Genomic DNA, 27,114 nt, shown 5'->3' on the forward strand with positions numbered 1-27,114 from the left:
GGTTAGGGACACCCAGAACATGGGGTTGCATCTCTGACCATGATGGCTAATTGCCATTCATGCACCTATCCTCCATGAACGTAACTAATTCTTTTTTGAACCCCTTTATAGTTCTGGTGTCCACAACATCCCTTTGCAATGATTTACACATTGATTGACTGTGCATTCTGTGAAGAATTACTTCCTTTTGTTTAAAACCTGCTGCCTATTGGTTTCATTCGATGACCCTTGGTTCTTGTGTTATGAGAAGGAGTAAATAACAGTTCCTTATTCATTTTCTCCACATCTTTCACAATTGTATAGACATTTATCATATTCCCCCTTAATTGTCCCTTTTCCAAGCTGAAAAGTCCAAGTCTTTTAAATCTCTCCTCATATTGGGTAAGTCACATGTTAATCCCCCAGTTTTATACCATCCCCCCATTTTTAAACAAAATACTAATACTAGAGATGAGCCCAAGACACAGTGGATCAGTGCTTTAATCCAAACTTTCCCTATATTCAGGGATATTTGATTCCTATGTTTTAATTCAATCCATTATAGAGACAGGATCAAATCCTGACCCTAACCTCCCCACAGGTTTGGGGATATTTGGATCAGGGTGTTTAGCTTTGGGCCGAGCTCAAAATAATACCCAGTTAACTTAAAATGGTGTTGTTCATTAATTTTTATACAGTGCTTGGATAATGTGAATCGATTTCACTGCTAACTGATGTGTTCCAAAATGGTGCCAATCAGTAAGGAAAAATCCTGCCTCCTTCTATGCAGGTATGCAACAACTCTGTGGCACAAAAGAACCCAGCTCTTCAGATGGCTTTCTCCAGGATAAAAGACAAGAAGTGATGAGATAGAGGAGGAGAACAAGCATGCTTCTAATTGTCCTTCTGTGGGATGGAGCACTGAGGCCTCCAGCCACAAACTTTGTCACTTTCCATCAATCTGATGTTCAGACATGCTGACTCAGTATAAAAACTTGCACTTTAAATACAGTGGATTTAAATATAGTGGTAAGAATTGCTCATCTCCGTGTGAATGTTCAGAATACCAAACAGAGAACCAGTACTGTGTTTGTCCCATGTACGGTGCATGCAAGGTTACACCATGCAGAGGATGCCATTTTGAGCCCTTGGTGGACCTGAGCAGCTGATGCCTGGCAGCCAGATCTGGCTTTCAGGGCCTCATAGCCCTCGTTACCTTGGGGCCCCTGTGATTGCATGGGTTTCAGGTGCCTGTCACCACTGCAGAGAACAATGGCACCAACTGAGCTCCAGAGTAAGAAGGCTAGGTTGATTTAGTGGAATTGCTTCCACTTACATAAAGGCTCAATCTGGCCCAATAAATACAACTTCCTTGTGAGAAATAAAATGCCTACATGATCAACAAGACAAGTGATTGATCCTAAGGGCAGAGAGACCAAGAAAAAGGGCTAAAGCTTTGCTGACAACCTGATCCAAGAGCTGGAAATCTAGAAGGATGGCATTGATCTCTGGCCAATAAGTCTTCCTCATCTCTTTGGCCTGACACCTTCAAGACTGAATGTATTTTATAGTTTCAACATTTGATGCATGGCATTGGACCTGAGTAGAATAAAACACTCGTAATAAAAAAGGCGTCTCGATATCAGCCTGTTTTTTTTTTTTAATTTAGTGTAAGGAAAGTAGATGGGACCCAAACAGTACTACCAGCCATGTTGAAGTCATCAATATAAATTTAAAGTAAACATGAGGGAGTTGGCAGTGGATATGTGGCTTAATGTTGCTGGACCAATTATGGTAAACAGCTGTTAACTGAGAAAATTGTTGCATCAAATTATGATAAAAAGCATGTTTAAATTAAATTTATATGACTTTTCACAGGGATCATGATTGTATCTGACTTTTTTAAGTGGCATTCCGCTTGAACTTTGTAGTGTTCAGCATTTACTCCTAGAAACAAACATTTTGAAAGCTTCCTTAAAATTTTCATAAGCAACCGTATTCAGAGATTTTGTGGTTAAGAGGAAAAAAATCAGTGCAGGGTGCACAGCATGAATTGTTAAAATCATCACTAACACATATGACAAAAACATAAGTTTGCATCCCTTATTGCTGTATAGACTGAAAATATTATTACTGTTTACTGTTTCCAAACTGAGAGCTCTGTGCATCAAAATAAAATAAATGCATTCTGTTTCATGGGCATATATATCCTGTAGACTATCCCTCAGCATGGTTATGGACACAGAACTATAACTACACTCCTCACAATGGTCTGATTCTGATCTCTTATTTAGGGATAAATTGGGAGTACCTCCATTTAAATCAGCAGAGTCACATCAATGTAAAATTGCTATGCGAAATCAGAATGAGGCCAAAGGCCTATAAGAAAGAATTTCAGGCTCAAAAACTAGAGCTAAATCTGAAGACTTTGGGCCAAATTTTGATCTCATTTACACAGAGTGGAGTAACTCTGCTGATAGAAAATGGAATTTAGGAGATTTACGTAAGTGTAACTGTGATCAAGATCTGGCTGTCAGAATCTGAGTGCAATTTGTTTGTAAGGGTATATATCTACTCTGCAGTATATATACCACTCAAATGAAAATGTAACACTTGTGCAAAATAACTGATTTACTGTAAATTTACAATGTGCTTATTAACTCATGAACTCACAGTTTTTGTTAAAATCAGTTTGCTGGATTAGATGACAGTCACAGTTCATTAGGTAACATTAAAAAAGTAAATTCAGGCATTATATGGGTATTTAAAGAATGAAGTCTACATTTTCAATTACAATTAGGCAAATGATCTGTGCTTTCTAAAATGATTTATCAATTAAGAACTATGACATGTAATTTCCAATCAATTTGAATGTACAACTGTTTAGTGCAGATCAATATCAGGAATTCATATTATTGATTATCTACAAAGGTAAGCCTACAAGTATCTGTTCTTGTTGAACTGCACCAATCAAACTAGAAATTGTTAAGGTATAAATGATTAGAGGCCTATTTTGTGCCAAGTTGTTAGAGCCCAATTTTAGCTGCATTGACCAGACCAGTCCCCAGTTTGTTTTTATTATTTTCCTTTTATGTTTTTACTAGATTTTTAACATTAAACTATTAAGAACAAATAAATAACTACGTGTACAGTGCAGGGCTTACACAGGCTGTGCAAAGATCTAGTCATAGGGGTGAATTTCACTCTGAGTCTATTACAATTGTTGAAGATTGATTGAAAGAAAAAACAAACTGAAAATAGGTAAAAATCTAAAAATGCAATCTGATGCTTTAGTACATACATAGCCAAATAGCTTGAATGACTTCAATTATAGAGGAAATGGGTGCATTAAAGATAATGCTGCCCTGGCTACCTCAATTTCTTCCTCATCAAAAATGTATGCAACTGCCATTTCCTTCCCCATGAGCTTTTCCACTACTAGGATGTTCCATACTTTACCTTAACAAATAATTTGTGTGTGTATGAGGACTTCAACTTCCCCTCTCCCCCGAGCAGCTAGCCTAATCCTTGCCACTACCAAGAGAAATCCCACAAATTTGTGCCTCCCAGGGAGCAGGCTGCACTGAAATCACATTCAGAACTTTCTCTGGATGGAATCACTTGTTACTTTTGCAATTATATTTCCTTATCTAGTTTGTTTTTAAGACCTCCAGTGGCCTGATTTTTAGAAGCTGAGTACCTACAGCTCTAATGAACACAACGGTAACTGTGAATGCTAAGTGCCTGTGAAAAATCAGGCCCCATATAGATGAAATTGACTGCGCAAATAATTTAGCTTTATGTGGAAGAAATGCTCTTTCAGAGTGGTCATCTTTCTTTCTAATACCATTCTTTGGACTGTGCAGCCCTTCCATAGCAAACTATCAATTACCTGTTTCTCTGCAGCTGAGAGGGCTGCGTCCACACAGAGAGAGAATAGAAGTTGATAGAATATAGGTAGGAATTGAAGAGAAATAATCAGATGGAAAAGTCCAATTCAATTACATCAGTGATGGTGATTGTGAAGTGCTCAGGGAGATTAAAGAAGCTACAAAAATAGAAAATTCAATAATGGAGGATTTCAACTATTCCCATATTGACTGGGTAGATATCACCTCAGGATGGGATATAGAGATAACATTTCTAGATGCCATTAATGAGTGCTTTTTGGAGTAGCTAGTTCTGGACCTCACATGGGGAAAGGCAATTCTTGATTCAGTCCTAAGTGGAGCACAGGATCTAGTCCAAGAGGTGCCTATAGATGCTCCATAATATCTAACATAATTTAATTAAATTTAACATCCTTGTGGGGAACGGTGGGGGGATACCAAAGAAGCCCAGCACAATAGCCTTTAACTTCAGAAAGGGGAACTGTACAAAAATGAGGAAGCTAATTAAACGGAAATTAAAAGGAACAGTCTCAAAAGTGAAATGCCTGCAAGCTGCATGGAAACTTTCTAAAAACATCATAGTAGAGACTCAAATTACATGTATACCACAAATCAAAAAGAATAGTAAGAGAACCAAAAAAATGCTACCATGGCTAAATAGAGTAAAAGAAGCAGTTAGAGGCAAAAAAGCATTCTTAAAAAACAAAAAACAAACAAACAAAAATCCTCATGAGGAAACTTGAAAGGAGCATAAATTCTGGCAAGTCAAGTATAAAAATATAATTAGGCGTGCCAAAAAAGAATTTGAAGAGCAACTAGCAAGACGCAAACAAACAGCAGACATTTTTTTTAATTACCTCAGAAGTGGAAGCCTGACAAACAACTAGTGAGGCCACTGAACAATCGAGATGCTAAAGGAGCACTTAAGGAAGACCAACGCATTGCAGACTGCTAAGATTTACAAAGGGATCTCACAAAACTGGGTGACTGGGCAACAAAATGGCAGATGAAATTCAATGTTGATAAATGCAAAGTAATACACATTGGAAAACATAATCCCAACTATACACCCAAAATGAAGGGGTCTAAACTAGCTGTTAACATTCAAAAAAGAGCTTTTGGAGTCATTGTGGATAATTCTCTGAAAACATCCGTTCAATGTGTAGCAGCAGTCAAAAAAGCCAACTGAATGTCAAGAACCATTAGGTAAGAGATAGATAAGACAGAAAATATCATAATGCCACTATATAAATCCAAGGTATGTCCACACCTTGAATACTGCAAGCAGTTCTAGTCGCCCCATCTCAAAAAGATATATTGGAATTGGAAAAAGTATATAAAAGGGCAACAAAAACAATTAGGGGTATGGAACATCTTCCATATGAGGAAAGATTAAAAAGGCTGAGACTATTCATCTTGGAAAAAGATGAAGGGGGCATATGATCGAGGGCTATAAAATCATGACTGGTGTGGACAAAGTAAATAAGGAAGTGTTAGTGATCCCTTCACAAAATACAAGAACCTACAGATCCCCAATGAAATGAATAGGCAGCAGGTTTAAAACAAACATAACAAACACACAATGCAGTGTCAACCTGTGGAACATGTTGCCAGGAGACGTTGTGAAGGCCAAAACTATAACAGGGTTCAAAAAAGAATTAGATAAATTCATGGAGGGATAGGTCTATCAGTGGCTATTAGCCAAGATGGTCAGGGATGCAAATCCATACTCTGGGTGTCCCTAAGTCTCTGACTGCCGGAAGCTGTGAGTCAATGACAGGGGAAAGATCACTCAATGATTTCTCTGTTCTGTTAATTCCCTTTGAAGCATCTGGCATTGGCTACTGTAGGAAGACAGAATACTGGGTTAGATGGACCATTGGTCTGACCCAGTATGGACGTTCTTATGAGCCCCCTGATATCATAATTCAAAGGCCCAGGGCAGTGTCCTAGATTTCATCACTTGAGTACTGCCTCTGGCAGCAGTCCCTGGGAGGAGGAGCCTCCTCCTCAGGATACACATTGCAATCCATGGCCATGGACTCAAGCTGCCTGTGGTGCTGAAGACAGTCCCATGCTCGGTTGGGGTGGGTGGGAAGAGAGGCCAGATTTTATCAAAAATTTGGGAGGCTTCAAGATATTGCTCCAGCTCCTCAAGTGGTATAAGCCAGGGTCGATCCACTGATGTTGGAGGCGGTCTCCTGATGTACATCAGCTGAGGATATGGCCCATTATATTTTTCAGTGTTAACTGTGTTTGAAATGAAAGTTTTAAAAGGTTTTAGTATCCAATATTCTTGGTCTCTGTCTCAATTTAATTTGCACCAAAGCTCTGAAATAGTCTCTGGTGCTTCCTTTTGATGATTCAGTTATAGGGCTAAGAGCGAGTGTGGTTTCAAAAATGAGGGTGAAAATATAAATGATGTACGTGGTTCAGGCAATTTAAACAGACAATCAGAATTAGTCACAGGAAAGAATAATTCCTTGGAACTGATTAATATTTGTGTTTTCATGCTTCGTAAATAGGGAGTAAACCCAGGTGTCCTAGCTCAATTCTATTTGGCTAATTGCATTCTGCACATGTAAATTTCCCCTTTTGCTTTCAGTTGGATGAGGTATTCACTTTGCATCCTAAAATGTTGAAGGGTAGTGCTGTGCATAGTTAGGAAGGTACATTCCACTCCAGCTGGATTTTAGTGATATCTAATGAGATTCCTGTATATACTGTTTTGTTCTATTCCATGATCTGCAATTGCCTCACTCAGTGACCTTAGGTATTTAACCCAAATTTTATGTGTATCATTTTCTCCATCTGTAAAATGGGGATAGTGAAATTTACCCTTCTTTGTAAAGAGTTTTGAGATCTACAGAGGAATTCAATGGCCTGGATAGTGGCTATTCCTTGCATGGTTGTGCAAGAAATAAGAAAGCATAGGGAGGAAGGAAAGGGCTCAATGCTGCTCAGAAAAACAACATCCAGTTACAATCATAGCCCCTGCATTGTCCTGAATGCAGTGACTATTCCCTCCTAGTACCCTGATATGCTGGCATCCTCAAGAGAGGTGGATGCATGGCCCTGCTCCCCAGTCTGCACTAGCCATCTATTAGCTGGATCTGGATAGGGGAGTATGCTTCACCATTCTTCCCACTGCCTATAATTTCCTACCTCCTGTCCACAATCCTCCTGGAGCTATTCCTGCCACAATGGAGGCCAGTGTCTTCAAAACAAAGCCTGGTCCCCTGTTAAAGCCTATGCAGTTGTACTTAGGTGCTGAGATTGTACTATAAAATACATACAATATAAGAAAATAAAAAAGTAATACAAGGAAATTTGCTTTTTATCATTTAGCACTGTTATTCCTCTTTTACAGCTTTCTTTGATTTGTCATCCCCAACACCCTCTCTTTGGGCAGCTAGAGAATTTATCTCAAATTTATATTTTCTGAACTTATTTTCATTATCATGTGTGTTTGCTCCTTACTCCCTTAAGTGTTTTATAGCCACAAGGTGTATGTAGCAAGGGGCCCTCATTTTGCCCGTGGAATTTACACTATGCTGCACTTTGGCATTCCATTGCCATGCCATTTAAAATACTGGGTTTGTCCTGTATCATCTTAATTCCTGGTGGTCAGTTTGCTTGGAGTTAGTGTTTTCCACTCCATACTGTTTTTTTCCTCTTAACTTTATCTTAATTCATCTTTGAGTCTGGTTCAGTATCTTCAAGCAATACTGCCCTGGGGCCCTCAGTTATACAGGCACAATGCCTATACATTTCAGTGGATTTCTACATATCCCATTTGTGCCATCATTTTTCAGTCCTAAATTTGAACTATTTTTGCAGTTATAATCTGATGGGGGAAATGTTCTGCTTTATAAATAACTACTGCTAAATCTTGACAGCTTAGATCCTAAAAGTATTTAGGCATCTAACTCCTATTGATTTCAATGGGAGCTAGGTGCCTAAATACCTAGGAAGATTTAGGTAGACAGCCTTACTCAGTTTTTATTCAGCACTTAATGAGGCAAACTCCCATCAATTATAGTAAGGATTTGAGTAAGAAAGTCAGGTTTGTCCCCCAGAATTACCTTTTAAAACATCTCCCACTCCATCACAGAGAAATTTTAATAGTACCAAAGGCTGCTGTTGCTATAGGAGGTACATCAACGCCTTGAGCCAAATTCACTTCACTTCCAGTGCCACTGCAGGCACCCATTTTTCAATACCTGCTGCACTGGAACAATTCATTAACAAATACTACTCCCAGAGATGCATTGGCATCAATTAATGACCATGGTGATATACAAAGGTCTTTTTTGATGAGGTACCATACAACACTGAACTTATAACAAAAACAATCAGAAACTGTAGAAGATTGTGCTCACCTCCCTGACCTTCCCTGGCTGCTGGGGGTAGAGCTGCTGTTCACTTCAGTTCTCTCTGCCCCCTGTAGGCCATCTGCCTGCCTCTGCAGGTCTCCTGTGGCTCAGCCCTCTAGCCTGGTGACAAAATCCAACCCCTTCCAGGGTATAGCAAACTTAAACTGAAGCAGTTCCTTGATCTTTGGGGCCAATTATAAACAAAATGGTTCCTTAACCTCCTAGGCTAAATTCCCTCTTCAGAATTGAATTAGCAGTGTTCCTTCTGAACTCCTGCCACTGATTGTGGTGAGCAACAGGCCCTGGGATAGCCTGGTTTCTTTGGCTGGAGCCTAAGAGCATCTCTCCTCACTCCATGGTTTCCAGCCAGGAACTGACTTTGCTAGCAGCAGGTAGATCCTTTTATTTGGGCCTGCTAGACCTTGATTGGCTGTTCTATTGACGGTCCACAGCCCTTCTAGCTGCTGGAGGAACACCACTCAATGGTTACCCAAAATGGCTGCTCTTGGAACAGCTCTATAGGCAAGACTGGAGGTCCAATACTCACTACTCTTTTTTTTCCAGATGGCGATTTTCTAGGGAGGAGTGTAGCATAGCAGCGGGCCTCCAGCAAGAGGCCCACAAAGACATCACATCATAAACTCAATTATTTTATTTTCATTCAATACACAGAGAAAAAAAATTGCCAAATGGAAAAGAATCAAATTGGTTCCAGGAAACAAAAATATTTTAAAGCTTCTAAGAGGATTTTACAAGGAAATGTGAAAACAATTTAAACAAAATACAAAATACTTGGTTGTGTCCTTTTAAGCACCACTGTTTACTTCTCATAATAGACCTGTTTACTCCTTTCCTGCCTCCTTTGATCTGACTCTTGAAGTGCCATCCCTGCTCTATAGTTTTCATTGTAATCTCACACTTGGCCAAAGAATAGAGGAACTGAACAAAGCTGTTGATATGTAAATATCAGCTTTCAAGATGGAAGCACCAGATTGTTCCTAAAAAGAAAAATTGCCGTTGCTTTTTTTTGACCAGATAGGGGGAAAAAATCCTTATGTATAATTCACAGGCTGTCTAAAATCAAAGATTCCATTATCTCTGAAGAATAATCATTTCAGTCACACAGCAGGTATTTCCAGAGACCTGAGGAAACTGTGTTAAGCGTATAAGTAGTGATGTTTCAAATGTTGACAAAATTGCTTATTTCAACTCTATTTCAGAACTACTTCATGTAGTTCATTTCAAATATCCTTGGATGGGAAATGTTTAATAATCGCTTCAATCATTTTTATCAGGGGAAAACAAGCAAAAGGCCAGATTCTGGATCTCTTACTCATACTAACTAGCATCTTATTATTCCATGAGTGATCCCATTGACCTCCGTGGGACTATTCTCAGGGCATGTCTTCACTGCCCCACGGTTTGGACAAAGAGGGTGCCAACAGCAGTGCACACTAAAGTGCTCATGTAGGGGTGTTCACACGGGGACATTACACCACAGCACTTTTGTGTGCACTGCTATTCATGCTCCATTAGTTTGAACTGGGGAGCATGGATCAGTGTTCACGTTGTACTCCCCGTCAGTACCCGGTCCAGGCCGAGGAAGCTAGCAATCCAACTAGTGGACCAAATTGGGTGATGAATCCTGTTCACGTGCCAGCTGAACCATGTCACACATATGCTAAGAAGAACTCTGAACTGCAGGGCAATGTAAACATGTCCTCAGAGGAAGGAAATGCACAATGGGCCTGATCCAAAGCCCCCTCAAACTATTGGAAAGACTCCCAGTGACTGCACTGGGCTGTGGATAAGGCCCAATATAAACAGGGAGATCAGATTCTGGTCCAAAGAAATCAGAGATTGTGTCCATTCCCCTGCAATTGCAGTCCAGGTCAGTCTTATTCAGGCTATATTCTGATTCAGGCTATATTTCTGTATGAAACCTATTAATGAAAATCACTTTATCTAGCCCATGGGATGACAGTTTTCCCCTCTAAATGAGACACCAGTGTATGAGTCCAAACTTGTAATCTCTGTGCATCTTTATCTGTAAGGACCGCAGGATGGGCCTTATTAAAGTAGTGGGGCCAGATGCTCAGCTGATATAAACTGCTGTAGCTGCATGCTGATTTATGTCAGCTGGAGATCTGGCCAAGGTGATTCCCATTTTCTTTTTGTTGGAGCCCCCACTTGTGACAGAGTCATAGATTGTAAAGCCACGAGGGACAATTATGATCATCTAGTCTGACCTGAATAACACAGGCCAAAGAACCTCGCCCAGTAATTTCAGCATCAAGTCCTTTGTAAAAGCCAGCCAGTCCTGATTTAAAGACCATAAGTGATTAAGAATCCACCACAGTCCTAAGTAAGTTGTTCAAATATTTAACGACTCTCACTGTTCTAAAAATTTGCCGCTTATGTCGAGTCTGAACTTGTCGAACTTCAGCTTCCAATCTGGCAGCCGAGCACTCCCTTCTTCCATATCCTATCACAATTGTCCTGTCTTTACTTTTTTCTTTCCATTGCTCTACTTTAGCATCTCTTCTTTCTAAGAAAGAAAGCCTCTGCTGTATTTCTAATTCACTGTATCCTTTTGTGATAAGTTAGCATCTCTTTATCTTCTTACACAGACATCTCCTTTGCCTGTTTCTGCAAACTTTTGCTATTTTTTCTAAATATTATTATTATTATTAATAATAATAATAACAACAATAAATTATAATAATACACTTAAAATTTGCTGTTGGGCTATTGGCACAAGCAGGACCACACTTCAGTATAGCTAGGACAGTCACTCTAAGGATAAATAAGAAAGAAAAACTAGGCTTTAATTGGTGTAAAGAATATTTGTCTTTTCTATATCTGCATCTAATTAGCACTGATTAAGAGGGACATTTTCAAGTTCATAAAGTGTAACCTAAGCTCCATATTAATTCTGAAACAGTGCCAGGATGATCAACTTGCTATTTATTTATTTTGTCCCCCAGGCACTTTGATTGCCTAGCACTAATAATGTTTAAACCTCATTTATCATCACGGAGAATAGTAATTCTTTGTAAAGCAAATGTCACCAGCACTTAGCCAGTTCTGAAAGCATGGGCAGAATCAACAAAAGACCAATCATTAGCCAGAAAAGGGCCCAAGCTTCTGTCACTGAGGGTAAAAGTCCTTTGTAGAGGGCCAGCCCCCAGGCTTATGCCCCACTTACATCCCATTTGAGGGGCACATGTTGGCATTCTACAACAGGGGGAAATTTCACCCCTTCTGAGCATTGAAACAGAAGCCTCTGTGCCCTGGTCTACACTATGAGTTTAGGTTGAATTTAGCAGTGTTAGATCGATTTAACCCTGCACCCATCCACACAACGAAGCCATTTTTGTCAACTTAATGGGCTCTTAAAATCGATTTCTGTACTCCTCCCTGACGAGACCACCAGGAGAGCAGAGTGGCAGCGGAAACACTGGATGACGACGGTCATATAGAGGACCTGCAAGGTGGATTCATAGCACTTGATGGTGACGGTTTGCAGCCCTACTGCAGTGCACTGTCTGCTGAAAGCAGTATGGTGCCCACACAGAAAAAAGGCATGAAACGATTGTCTGCCGTTGCTTTCATGGAGGGAGGAGCGACTGATGACATGTACCCAAAACCACCCGTGACAATGTTTTTGCCCCATCAGGCATTGGGAGCTCAACCCAGAATTCAAATGGGCAGTGGAGATTGGGGGAACTGTGGGATACCTACCCACAGTGCAATGCTCCGAAAGTTGACGGTAGCCACAATACTGTGGATGCACTCTGCCAACTTAATATGGTTAGTGGGGACACACACAATTGATTGTATAAAATCACTTCCTAAAAATCGATTTCTATAAATTCGACCTAATTTCGTAGTGTAGACATAACCTGTAATAAGTACTCTCTTAGTCTTATCTAGATATTAGAAGGCTACCAGGCAGCACTCCAATACAAAAGCTTTCACTTCTATATGACCCTAGGGTTAATGAGATACAAAAGAGCAGAATTAACAGGTTTGCTTCTTCCTCTGGTGGGCACTAGGACTTGAAAGAACAGTCTGGCTTGAAGCACCAAGCTTTGAATCTGGATCCAAATTTTCCCAAAGTTTTGGTTGTTCAAACCCACCTTTTCTTACAAGCAGGAAGAATCAACAATGTTTTCCCATAAACCATCAAACGTCTTCACTTCCAGGATGCTACCTACCAGGTCATCATTTCAGAAAAATTCTGTGGGAGGCAAAGTTGTGTCAGCATATAGAACATTATATGTGATTATATTATATCCTTCAAAGTCACGGGCAAGGGAAGGGGGAAATGGAAGTCATAATGAAGTATATAGACCTATGAAAAGTCTGGGTTAGCAAATCATGGTTTGGGGAGCAACTTCTCCCCTTGCCCTATAGCAAATGATACCCAGGCTATGTACAAGAACCCTGTGCCTTTCCCTGGGATGTCTGGTGGAACAGCAGTTGTAATACTAGTGGTCTCCCAAGTTTGCTTCCATTACCATTGTATTGAATACAGTAGTTGGTTTCATGGGAATGATATCACTGTAACCCTAGTCATCCTAAGCAACATGGAGGCAGGCTTTTCTTCATGACACTGGCTTCTTTGGACTTCTCCCTTCCCTGTTGAGGCTGCACAGAGAGACTTCCTCCACCTCAATGAAGGGGGTAAACAGAGGAATGATGAAAATGACAGCATGTAGCAAAGGGTGTAGCAGTGTGCAGGAGACTCATTTAGGCCCTAATTGAGCAAAACCCCCAAGAACTTGTTTGAATCCCACTGAAGTCAATGGTAAAACATATGCTTAAGTCTTTGCTGAATCAGCACCTGAAATGAGTTTAAACAGCTCCCTGATGGGGTGTTGGGTTTTCCTCTTCTTGTCCTTGTGCTACCAAAAATGTTCGTGGCTACTTTGAGCACTTCACGAAGTTGCGAGCAACCTAAAGCAATGTACATTTGATTGACAGGAAAATTAAAATGTAGTGCCAATCCCCAAATAAGTCCCTTTAGGGCCCAGATTAATGACTGGTATGAAGGTACTGGAGCCTGGACTCGCCAGGTAAGTCACAGTGAGACTGTCAGCTTTGTGAGACTTTCACTTACTCATTTTCTTCTAGCCTGAGCTGAGTTAAGATAGGCGTAAATCTTTGGGCTCTAAGTTTGTCTTAAAAAAAGAAAAAACATATTATAATGGCATGTAATAGCAATAATCCTGTTTACCTCTGTGGGTATGTCTACACTGCAGCTGGGAGAGGGCCCTCTGGCTTGGGTAGCCAGACTCATCCGAACTCGGCTTGAGCTAGTGCACTACAAATGGCAACGTAGATACTGTGGTATTAGAGAAGTCTTGAGCTAGCCACCTGAGCTTCAGTTCAGGGTGTCAGGCGAGTCTGAGCTTGTACAACTAGCCTGAGCCTCCTCAAGTGCTGCAGTATCCCTGCTGCTATTTTTAGTGTGCTAGCTCAAGCCGAGCTACCGTGAGTCTCTGTATCAGGACTGGGAGACTCACTTTCAGCTGCAATGAAGACATACCCTATGTAAATTAGAAGATTAAGGCTGCTGTCAATCTACTGAGGAAATAGTGAGGCTACTGTGTAGCACATGGCCTCTGTACATTCCAAGGCAAACCAACTTATCTTTTAATCAAAGCACAATTTCTACAAATAACTTACTGCAGCAGATATTAGTTAAGTGCAAGGTTCCCTCCAGCCCACAAAAATTAGCCTGAAAAAACCCTAGATTAATGAAGTAGAAACTGTAAACCTCAGGGCAAAGACTGTCTCTTTTCTATGCTTGTGCAGCATCTACAAAGGAACCCCAACCCTGACTGGGGCTTTTGGGCACAACAAGTATATACCTATATACTGCAGATAATAGTAACCTTATTTTACATCCATTTACTTGCTTGAAATTAAAACCAGTTCCTTTAGGTAGAGTGGGGTTTGGATTGTTAATAATAATGTACAGATCTATAGTGACTTTCATTTAAGGATCTCAAAGCATTTTACAAACAGTTCATTATATGGCTTTTTTTTTTAAAGTGAGCTTACTCTTCATCTCCAGCTGCACTTTTGAAAGACTGGTTTTAATTAGACATTCATATCTTGTAGCAGAAATACATTTTTTTTAAAATTTGGGTGAACAATATAAGTATAAATGATTGGCAGCATACTTGTGTTTTCAGCTTATTACCTCAAAAGGAATAAATAAAATAGTCAAAATGAGGACTAATTTTATTTATTTACTTTTAACCAGTACTAATGGGCACACACACAAAAATGGGAGCTTGTGCCATTTAACATTTGAAGACGATGGTTTGCGAACCTTGCTGTTAAAATGGCCTTGATAATAAGAAATGCCGATAATTTGACTCTGAGTCATAGCACTACTAGCAGGAGGATTGTTACAAAAGACAAAGGCCCTGCTGCCCATTATAAACCTTTGAATTGCCTTCAGATAAATGCAGCTTGTCCTTCGATTTAAAGTTACCCATCAAATTCCACCCAGCAGTCTCCTTTGTTCACCCTAATGAAAATGCACTTTGTACAGTAGAAGCTGTCTAATTCATTACAGCAGAGACTTTCTCAGCCAACCACCTAGCATGGGGGCGGAAACAAACCAAATAAAAACAAAAAACCCAACACAACTAAAATGAAACAGAACATCACTTTCTATACAACATTTCACCTGAATTTGAAAACACTGAAAACTCCTTTTAAAAAATAAAAAATGTGGTTCTTTTGTGTAATCAGAAGAAAGGTAATTCTCAAAGCGCTTTGATATATCTGCTCCTTAAAAAGAATCTCTTCTTTTTGAGCTTTATGTATCTATGGCATCTTTGAACAAACAAAGCAGGCAATTTCTGTGGCTGTCTTTATTTTGCTCCCCTCTCCTTTTAGTTAATATTTGTCCAATATTTGTTAATTATTACTAAAGATGCCATATCAGGTAATGCATTTAATTTACCTACTGAGCCTGAAGCTGCAGAATGGAAAATGTATCTATGGATATGCCACTATAGGGTAGCAACAGTAGCTTCTGGCTACAGCTACTAAAAATAACTTTCTCGATGTAGCAACTCAGGTATGAAAGATTCAGACCATTCATAAGAAATGTAATTAAAAGAATCAAATGGGATGGAAATTCTCTCTTCCTTCACTCTGGCTATTCCTTTAAAATAACTCTGTACATTTTTTTAAAACATGCAAAGCACACAATTTCTTTTGATTTGTTTGGGTCCTACTCATTTTAATGCTTAAAATACATGTAAAAAGAGGTTAAAAATACAACTCCTACTGGGGGAAGGAAGGAAGCCAATTTGTCAAGACTAAGCATTGTCAGAACCTTTGTAACTTGTTTATAGTTTCAAGATGGCAGTTAAAAGCTATTGTGCTAATACTGTACTAACAAACTATAGGTAACTGAAACAGTGGTGCATGCTGACTGGGATATTGTAGTTTGCAGCCCTCGTATAATAAATAAAACCTTGTTAAGAGTTATCTAAGAACTAGCTATAAATATACATTTAATTAGATTCTTTTGCAGTTAGTGAAGGCCAGACTGTGCACCTCTTATACCCACTGGCGAGAAGTTATTTGAGGAGTGGTCCCATGGAAGTCAATAAGACTACTTATGCAAATAACCCCTCAGAACTGGGAGTAAGAAGTTTACAATCTGGCCTCCAGATTAAATACTACAGAATAATGTTCAGATGGATGACTGGCATTCTGTCTGATGCACAAGTGGTCCCTTTTAGCAAAGTGACATCCATAAAAGCAACAGAAGTCAAAAGCAGAAAGTCACATCATGCATTCACTACAGTCTTGATGCTGACAAAAGCTGCTTTCAAAGGCTGAATGAATGCATTTCAACATCAGGTGGTTTTCCTCCATTCCCCCCCTTTCAAAGTATGTTCATGACAGGCAATGTATTGATACCACGTTTTGATAACACTGGAGCACCCACTGATTTCCAGCAGTTTTGGCCACTTTCCCTTTAAATAGGGAAAAAGGGCCTTAAAAAGGGCCTGGGAATTGTGCTACCTTCTGAATACATCTGAATTTGAATGAGCATAAATGCACACATATAGGAAGATATTGGCTCTACCCCAAAGAGTTTGCAGACAGGCAAATAACCAAAGGGATGGAAGCATAATATAACATACATGCAAAATGATCAGACAGGTGTTTGGCACATGTTTCGTTAATTCCATCTGTATATCTGTATTTAATTTTACTTATACTTTTTTTTTGCAAATATTTTGACCCTTGTCTTTTTACACTGTGCATTTGTATTTCACCCTAACCATATTCTGTTTTATTTCTAATTAATCCTAGCCTTGGTGGTTTTGTGTTTCAGGATGTATTTTTCAGGGTTACTGATGTGGTTTTGAATGTGGGTATCTATTTTTGTAATATATAAGGCAGCCCACATTGCATCTTTGTGGCAAAACATCATCCCCCATGTTGATGTGTTGTCACAGTGAAATACATGGGGATGGAAGAGAACTTTGACGCTAGGTTTCCTGGCTGATGAAAGAAAACAGTGAAAACTTGGGACCCATCCTAATAGAGATTGTCAAACATCTCCTCTGAAGAGGGAAATCTGCCATATTAAAGCAAGCAATAGTTCAACTTGCACTTAATTCAGAATGCTAGGATCAGGCCCTTAATGTTCTGTTATATGGTTCCTCTGGGGCTGATTCTGATTCCCTTATTCAAAATGAATGATATCTTACTGTGAGCTCATCTGTGGTTTCACCATACACAAGGGGCAACGTGTGGTCATGCTACAATGGAGCAGACTAAGAACCAGATTGCAATACAGAGAATTGGAGTGACTCTGGATTCTCCCTTGCTGGTGCAAAATACTTTCCTTGGTGCCCTGGCTCAGCTGTGCAAAGACTCCCCTACTCTTTACCTCCTGTTCTCCCCCCGCTTGCTCACTCCCCATCCACACATGTGGGAGGCAGAGTAGTATCTTAATGGAGGCTGTTCTCTTCCCACTGCATCATTACTTGCAATATGGGTAGCCTGTGCCTGGCAGTAAAGGTGTCTTTTCATCCCTTTACTACTCTGAACAGGTGCATAGCCATCCATGGTCAAGCTTTGGATTGAGTAGTCCCACTGAAACCAGTGGGACACACACACAGATTAAGGTTGTATTCAGAGTGAGTAATGTATCAGAATCTGGTCATTTGCTTGTAAGACCCCTGTAGGGAAGGTCAGTGAGTCCTCTTTTTCTCCATAATTTGTGCATGTTCAACTAATAATAATAAATCATTTTAAAATAAACCCAATTATTCTTTCCTTTTAAAGAACTGCAGACATTTTACATATAAAATAACATCTCTGTCCGACACATTTTCACAGTGCTGTTTTCTACCCAAGTCTTTCTATATTAGTCAGTGTTGTGTATATTCCCCATATTCACATTAATGTAGACAGAAGTGACACAGAATGGTCCAATCACTGAATTATTCATACAAAAACATATGTTGCAGTAACACTGCCAAAGTGTTTATATGCAATTGAGAAAAGAAAAAGAGATGATGCATAATTAAAAAAATACATCTTGTAAATCATAGAAATTGGGAAGAGTAAAGTCCTATGAGATCATCCAGTTCATTTCCCAAACTAACTTAATTTTTAAAACTATTTTTCTCAGTAACACTTCCTCAACCTATTCCACATAATTCTGTTCTTATGGGCTATAGGATCCAGCTTCACAATGACCACATAAATGGAGCATTTTCATGTCCCGATTATCAGCCCTTCAGAGTTGTTTTATCTGTTCTCGCCAATGGAATGTGTGTGCTCACAGAATGTATGATCAAACCCAAATATCTTTAATATTATATATACTGGTTGAGCTTAAAACATGTCAATAGCTTTAGATAACTAAGTAGCATTTACTTGGAATTTGCAATAGTTGCTAAGTCTTGCTTTTAAAGTATTTATGGCCACATTTTCATTCTAGATCTACAACACAAAGTCCGGTACATCTCAAAATATCCTCTTTTTTATTTGTCTTTGGAACAGTACAGATGATTTTCTGTTTAGCTGCACTTTTTTTCTGAGTACCAGTCCAGGGAGCTATCCATTGGACCACACTTCTTTTCATGATGATGATAAAAAGATATGTCTCAATTTCATGGTAATTGCACCTGCATTCCCACTCTGTGGTTCCCCAAGGGCACCTATTTAAAGATTTCTGGCTCCCAGCCTTCACTTCCCTTGAAGTGTCTTACTCTATACTGACAGGTTTCAGAGTAGCAGCCGTGTTAGTCTGTATTCGCAAAAAGAAAAGGAGTACTTGTGGCACCTTAGAGACTAACAAATTTATTAGAGCATAAGGTTTCGTGAGCTACAGCTCACTCCAATGAAGTGAGCTGTAGCTCACGAAAGCTTATGCTCTAATAAATTTGTTAGTCTCTAAGGTGCCACAAGTACTCTATACTGACAGGTTTCAGAGTAGCAGCCGTGTTAGTCTGTATTCGCAAAAAGAAAAGGAGTACTTGTGGCACCTTAGAGACTAACAAATTTATTACAGCATAAGCTTTCGTGAGCTACAGCTCACTTCATCAGATGCTAATAAATTTGTTAGTCTCTAAGGTGCCACAAGTACTCCTTTTCTTTTTACTCTATACTGACTGTGAGTTTTAAGGCTGCACAGCTCCCTGCTCTATATTGTGATATCCCCAGCTTTCTTTCTGAAGACTATAACCAATGTACTACCAATAGTTACAAGTTACAACCTAGCTCCTCCTAAGCAAGCACATTTATTCTTAAGGGAAAGCATTATATATTAAGCATATTAAAACAATAAAAAAATCTACACACATGCTAAAGAGTTTACCATAGGTCACCCCCAGTTGCAACACAGGGTTCTGGTAGAGGTCAGTTCTTCAAATCCCACAGCTGAGTTTTCCCTGTGGTTACAAATTCATATCAATCTTTAAATCAGGAACCAGAACCAAGGTTGGGCAGATCAACTATTTCTTTATACAACTTGGGCATTTGATGTCCAGTCCCCGGGAACAGGTAACTAGCTATCTCCTCAGGGTGTAGCTTCAACAGGCTGGTTTTTTGCATAACCAGAATTGTGGCATTACCCACTCCCCAGGAAATCCTTTTAACACATATTGTCCCCAAAGTCCATGCTTGTCTGACACATTTAAATATAAACATCTGAACTCTTTACACATCCTAGGTCTCACATCTGTCACAAAATTAAAGGATGGTAATGCCTTCCCATGATTGGCAATTGCAAAGTTACACTATAGGTTTACTACTCAAGAGCTGCCCATATATGGGGACAGTATTTTCAGTAACTCCAAAAGCAGAAGCATTGACAGAAGTAGCCTACTCTTGATACTTACTGTGCAGAAAATGGTGATTATAGGGAATATTTTATTTTTGATAATTTTTGAATGCTTTTATGATCTTTCTTTTTTGATCTTTTTATTTTTAAGAACTTCAAGGCCAGCAGAGACCAACAACTGCAGCACACAAATTTAGTGGTAAGATTAGTCAAGTGACCTAAGAAAGAGAACAAAATGTGCTGCTCTTTCAATCAGAATCTTCTTAACTGTCTGTTAACAATGCTGAGATATTCACTGTGACATGAGAAATTGCTGTGGGAACTTCCACGCTAGTGGTTGGTCTCTGACACAGTGGGGTAAATTTCCAGTTAGTTCTCGAGGGTGGAGGGACTTAGTTGCACTATTCCTACTGACTGTAGTAGCACAGTGTCAAAGAGTAATAGTTAGCTTGGAAATTCTTCTTGGATGGAACTACATTAGGGATGAATCTGACCGTATAGTATGTGATTCCTAAATTTCCAACCTCCTTGTCCAACATCTCTGAAAAAGATAAGCAAAGAGTGTCATACATAAAAATAAAGAGAGGAGAAATGGACTGTACTTCCCTCAGAATGGACTTGCACTGTTACTGTAGCTTGAACTGTAGCTCTTAATAAATCAGCAGGCTACTGGCTGCAGCTGTGGGCATTCAGCCATGTTCTCAGCAGGTTTTTGGGGAACTGGGGAAACTACTACATTTGGATTGCCTTCCATTACAAAAAACAACTGCTTTGAGGTGTCAGTCAATTTGAGCAAAAACCTTTCTTATTATAGCTGACTGCCCGTTGCTCCCATCACTAGAACTCTTGTTCACCTTTTTAAACATTTGACCTGTACTTACTGGTGTGGTTCCTGGAAATGACTCTTGCATATAAGGATATTTGACAATATTTGGTAACTTAATTCTGAGACTAATTACATCTGATGGTGTTTTATACATTTTCAGTCTTTTGGTGTTTGCGTTTTCTTTAACCACTGACAAATTTTGAAGAACAAAGCATGCTGAATCATACATATAAAAATTATGGAACCTAACGTTGACACAAAGGTTTCTTGTTTGCTTTAGTAATGAAACAACCACACACTTCCTTTGCGCAGATGCATGACTCATGCTGATAACAAAATAAAGATCCTACTTAATAAGTCTGTAAATGTTAATGATAACAGCCCTGCATTGTAGAGCAATTTTGTATATAAAACTGCTCTACAATGCAGATAGATAAGCATATTTTGCACTGAAGTCACTTATATGTCAATGGGTTTCTTGTTTCTTTCCCTAGAATTCTGTCGCATTGAATAGTTCAGGACAAAATGCAAGAGTCAAGTTTTGAAAGGTATTGAGCACATCCTGTTGAGTGCCCTCAAATGTAATTGTAGTCAAAGACAGATGTCAATTAATCCAAAGCCACCTTGTAGGACACTCAACTTCCTGTATGACATGGGTGTACACTTGCAGAACTACAGCTCTGACAAGTCCCCAGTATGGCAAAGTGTGTTGGGGGCTTTGGTACGTTATTCCGAATGCCCACCCATTGGCTTGCGATTGTGAACCCTCCTACAACATTTGAAGAGGCAGGAATTCACCCAGGAATCACTCCAGCGCAGAGACCTACTCCAGCAACTTCATCAATGTGAGCACATAAGAACATATAAGAACATAAGAACAGCCATTCTGGGTCAGACCAAAGGTCCATATAGCCCAGTATCCTGTCTTCTGACAGTGGCCAATGCCAGGTGCTTCAGAGGGAATGAACAGAACAGGTAATCATCAAGTGATCCATCCCATGTCACCCATTCCCAGCTTCTCGAAAACAGAGGTTAGGGACCCCCATCCCTGCGAATCCTGGCTAATAGCCTTTGATGGATCTATCCTCCATGAATTTATCTAGTTCTTTTTTTAACTCTGTTATAGTCTTTGCCTTCACAACATCCTCTGGCAAGGAGTTCCACAGGTTGACTGTCTGTTGTGTGAAAAAATATTTCCTTTTGTTTGTTTTAAACCTGCTGCCTATTAAACTTCATTTGCTGGCCCCTAGTTCTTATGTTATGAGAAGGAATAAATAACACTTCCTTATTTACTTTCTCCACACCAGTCATGATTTTATAGAGCTCAATCATATCCCCCCTTACTCGTCTATTTACAAGCTGAAAAGTCCTGGTATTATTAATTTCTCCTCATACAGCAGCTATTCCATTCCCCCAATCATTTTTGTTGCCCTTTTCTGAACCTTTTACAATTCCAAAATATCTTTTTTGAGATGGGGCAACCATATCTGCATGCAGTATTCAAGATGTGGGCATACCATGGATTTATATAGAAGCAATATGATATTTTTGTCTTATTTTCTAACCCTTTCTTAATGGTTCCCAACATTCTGTTTGCTTTTTTGATTGCCGCTGCATGTTGAATGGATGTTTTCAGAGAACTATCCACAATGACTCCAAGATCTCTCTCTTGAGTGGTAACAGCTAATTTAGACCCCCATCATTTTATATATGTATAGTTGGGATTATGTTTTCCAATGCGCATTACTTTGCATTTATCAACACTGATTTTCTTCTGCCATTTTGTTGCCCAGTCACCCAGTTTTGAGAGATCCTTTTGTATCTCTTCACAGTCTGCCTGGTACTTAACTATCTTGAGTAGTTTTGTATCATCTGCAAATTTTGCTACCTCACTGTTTACCCCTCTTTCCAGATCATTTATGAGTATGTTAAATAGGACTGGGCCACTACAGACCCCTGGGGGACACCACTATTTACCTCTCTCCATTTTGAAAACTGACCATTTATTCCAACCCTTTGTTTCCTATCTTTTAACCAGTTACCAATCCATGAGAGAACCTTCCCTCTTATGCCATGACTGCTTACTTTGCTTAAGAGCCTTTGCTGAGGGACCTTGTCAAAGGCTTTCTGAAAATCTAAATATACTATATATATACTGGATCCCCCTTGTCCACATGCTTGTTGACCCCCTCAAAGAATTCTAGTAAATTGGTGAGGCATGATTTCCCTTTACAAAAATCATGTTGACTATTCCCCAACAAATTACGTTCATCTATGTGTCTGACAATTTTGTTCTTTACTATAGTTTTAACCAGTTTGCCTGGAACTGAAGTCAGGCTTACCGGCCTGTAATTGCTGGGGTCTCTTCCTCCTCCTTTTTAAAAATTGGCATCACATTAGCTATCCTCCAGTCATTTGGTACAGAAGCTAATATGATGATAGGTTACAGACGACAGAAATCCTGCAATTTCACATTTGAGTTCTTTCAGAACCCTTGGGTGAATACCATCTGGTCCTGGTGACATATGCTACTCTGAAACATATTACTGTTTAGTTTATCAATTTGTTCCAAACCCTCCTCTAATGACACCTCAATCTGGGGCAGTTACTCAGATTTGTCACCTAAAAAGAATGGCTTACATTTGGGAATCTCCCTCACATCCTCAGCCATTAAGACCGATGCAAAGAATTCATTTAGTTTCTCTGCAATGGCCTTGAGTGCTCCTTTAGCATTTCGATCTTCCAGTGGCTCCACTGGTTGTTTAGCAGTCTTCCTGCTTCTGATGCACTGAAAATTTTTTTTGCTATTACTTTGAGTCTTTGGCTAGCTGTTCTTCAAATTCTTTTTTGGCCTTCCTAATTATATTTGTACACTTCATTTGCCAGAGTTCATGCTCCTTTCTATTTTCTTCACTGCTTCTTTTACTTTGTTGTTTAGCCACAGTGGCTCTTTTTTGGTTCTCTTATTATGTTTTTTAATTTGGGGTATACATTTAAGTTGAGTCTCTATTATGGTGTCTTTAAATAGTTTCCATGCAGCTTGCAGGGATTTTACTTTTGGTGCTGTACCTTTTAATTTCTGTTCAACTAACCTCCTCATTTTTGTGTATCTTTTGTGTATCTATCTTTCTGAAATTAAATGCTACAGTGTTGGGCCACTGTGGTGTTTTCCTCACCACAGGGATGTTAAATTTAATTATATTATGGTCACTATTACCAAGCAGTCCAGCTATATTCATCTCTTGGACCTGATCCTGTGCTCACTTAGGACTAAATTAAGAATTGCCTCTCTTCTTGTGGGTTCCAGGACTAGCTGCTCCAAGAAACAATCATTTAAGGTGTCAAGAAACTTTATCTCTACCTCCCTTCCTGAGGTGATATGTACCCAGTCAATATGGGGATAGTTGAAATCCCCCATTATTATTGAGTTTTTTATTTTAATAGCATCTCTAATATCCCTGAGCATTTCTCAGTCACTATCACCATCCTGGTCAGGTGGCTTGTAATACATCCCTATTGCTATATTTTTATTATTCAAGCATGGAATTACTATCAATAGAGATTCTGTGGTACAGTTTGGTTGATTTAAGATTTTTACTTCATTTGATTCTACGCTTTCTTTCACATATAGTACGACTCCCCCACGAGCATGACCTGTTCTGTCCTTCCAACATATTTTGTACCCTGGTATTACTGTGTCCCATTGATTATCCTCATTCCACCAAGTTTCTGTGATGCCTATTATATCAATATACTCATTTAATACAAGGCACTTGTTCACCCATCTTATTATTTAGACTTCTAGCATTGGTATATAAGCACTTTAAAAAGTGTCACTTTTGACACATGCCTGCCATTACATGATGAGATTTAATGGGACTTTTTTTTTTCATTTGACTGTTTCTCATCAGATCCTACCTGTATTTTATCATCTTCCATCCCCTCCTTATTAGGACATATGGAATCTCCATTTATAGATCCTCCCCTAAGTGATGTCCGAACCACATGCTCCTCTGCATCTGTCAGCTTTCCCCCAGCCCTTAGTTTAAAAACTGCTCTACAATCTTTTTAATTTTAAGCGCCAGCAATCTGGTTCCATTTTGGTTTAGGTGGAGCCTGTCCTTCCTGTATAGGCTCCCCCTTTCCCAAAAGCTTCCCCAGTTCCTAATAAATCTAAACCCCTCCTCCCTACACCATCATCTCATCCATGCTTTGTGACCCTGCAATTCTGCCTGTCTAACTTGCCCTGCTTGTAGAACTGGAAGCGTTTCAGAGAATGCTACCATGGAGGTCCTGGACTTCAATCTCTTACCTAGCAGCCTAAATTTGGCCTCCAGGACCTCTCTCCTATCCTTCCCTATGTCATTGGTACCTATATGTACCATGACTACTGGCTCCTCCCCAGCACTATACATAAGTCTATCTAGATGTCTTGAGAGATCCACAACCTTTGCAGCAGGCAGGCAAGTCACCATGCAGTTCTCCCGGTCATCTCAATCCTAGCTATCTGTGTTTCTAATGATCAAATCACCCATTACTAATACTGTCTCTTCCTAATAACTGGAATTCCCTCCCCTGGAGAGGTATCCACAGTGTGAGAGGATTCCACAACATCATCTGGAAGGAGAGTCTCAACTATGGGATAGTTTTCCTCTGCTCCAGTTGGATGTTCTCCTTCCCTGAGACTTTCATCCTCCTCAACAGCACAGAGGCTGTCAGACCAGGGATGGGACTGTTCTACTGTGTCCCAGAAAGTCTGATCTATGTACCTCTCTGTCTTCCTTAGCTCCTTCAGCTCAGACACCCTGGCCTCCAAAGCCCGTACACAGTCTCTGAGGGCCAGGAGCTCCTTGCACTGAATGCACACATATGCCATCTGTCCATAGGGAAGATAATCATACATGGTGCATTGGGTGCAATAAACTGATTAGCCCCCACTCTGTTGCTGGACTTCTGCCTACATTATCTTTTTATTCCTGCAGCTGGTTCCTTTGTTGTTGTTTTGTTTTTATCAGGGGATATTTTTTAGCTTAAGTTAAAGAAGTTTAAGGAATGTTAAGTGTATGCACCCCCCCCCCATTCTTTCTTCCTCACACTCCCTCGCAAAACTCTCTTGTTAACCGCTCCTGTTTGCTAGCTCTTTTGGTCACGTCGGAGTGGGCTTTTTAAAGCCCTGGTCTTCCTGAGTAGCCCCGCCCCCTGGTTAAGGGCTGATGTGTGCTAAAGGGCTTAGGGATCAAAGCTGTGTTAAGAAGCTCTCAGCCTTGTCTAGCAGGCCACTAGGCTCAGCACCCACATGGTCAGCACACAGTCCCCCAAACAAACAGACCACACGGTATATTTCAGTCCAGCAGCAAACACACCACAACAAACACAAACAGACACACACAACAGACAACAAACTTACCCCAAGGGTCACGTAATCGCTCCTCCTTCACCTGGAGAAGCCTCTTGCAAAACTCCCATTAGCTGCTCCTGCTTGCTAGCTCCCCAGAACCACAGTGTAGTCAAATGGAACCACAGTGTAGTCAAATGGAAGAGTTAGCATAATTATAATGAAATAAATTTAAGATGCTTAACAAAGAAGTTCAAACTCCATCATTAATAAAGTGTATAAACTGTTCCTCCAACCTTGGTCCTCTTTGAGCCCTGGACTAAGGGACCTTCTTACCTTGGGGCTTTGGTTCATTCTTGCATGCAGTGCAGTGCAAACCCAAGTGGCCACATACAGGCTGCTCCCTAGGCCTCTCCCCCAGCAATGAGCTTTGGCTCTATCCATCCCTACATGAGCAGCAACACATGCCCATCAAACAGCCTGTGTAATCTCTTCTTGAGTGGCATTCCCATCCTCCAAAGGGAGGTGAGATGGCAGTAGGAACTCGGGTATGATTTCTTGCCAGATTTTTAGCCAACCAGGAAATGGGGGGGGATGTAGGTGCAGAGGGCAGCTCCTACTCTCTGCCTATGTCCTAACCAATCAGAGCTTAAAGCAGAGTGGAGGGGGTGGTAGAATTGGCCTTCACAGAGCTGACATGTGGACTGGGGGAATTTCCTAAAACTTCTATTTTACTAAAATTCCTGGGTCGTTTTTTCTCCCACTTTTATTTCTTTTCTTCAATTAGGCAGAAGTGAATTTTGCTGCTATCTTTCTCACCTTGTCAAGAATGTATAAATTTGATTTGGAGACGGTCAAATATAGTATTAGCTTTCAGAGTCAATTGGCTTCAAGATTTCCCACTTTGGCTTTCAGTGTTTTCCTCTTTTTTGTCAATTTCATGGGAATTTCCTTTTAGTTTTTTGGTACAGAGATGTCAAACTTCTTTTTTTTAACTGTTATTCATCACTGCAAATAGGTACCACATACTAAAGATTGAGTCCTGCAGTCCCAGCTGAGATAGTTCTGCCATCAGCTGCAGTAGGAGTTTTTTGTGTGACTCAGTAGAAATATTCATTTGTTCAAAGATTGATTTTTATCCCTGTTTCTACACTCTCCTATTTAATTTAGCCACTAACAACCTTCAAGTGAGATTATAAAACCTTGTCACAATGCTATGACAGGGATGGAGATCTCCAATAAAAGGATGAAGAACTAATAGGGAGGAGAATACTGAAGAAGTTAAAACCTGAACGCTTATTATATGTAGAAAAAGGATGTGAGGAAAAGGACCATCATCTGTCAAGAAGCAAGGGCACTGACAG

At 39.9% G+C, this 27,114-nt stretch overlaps 1 protein-coding gene across 1 annotated transcript in view; it reads right to left on the reverse strand.

The window, feature by feature from the left end:
* KCNB2 (potassium voltage-gated channel subfamily B member 2) overlaps nucleotides 1-27,114 on the reverse strand; it is a 306,435-nt gene that overhangs the window by 132,128 nt on the left and 147,193 nt on the right. The window lies entirely within an intron of this gene.

Source organism: Dermochelys coriacea, chromosome 2 (assembly GCF_009764565.3).
Source record: "Dermochelys coriacea isolate rDerCor1 chromosome 2, rDerCor1.pri.v4, whole genome shotgun sequence".
Lineage (NCBI taxonomy): Eukaryota > Metazoa > Chordata > Testudines > Dermochelyidae > Dermochelys > Dermochelys coriacea.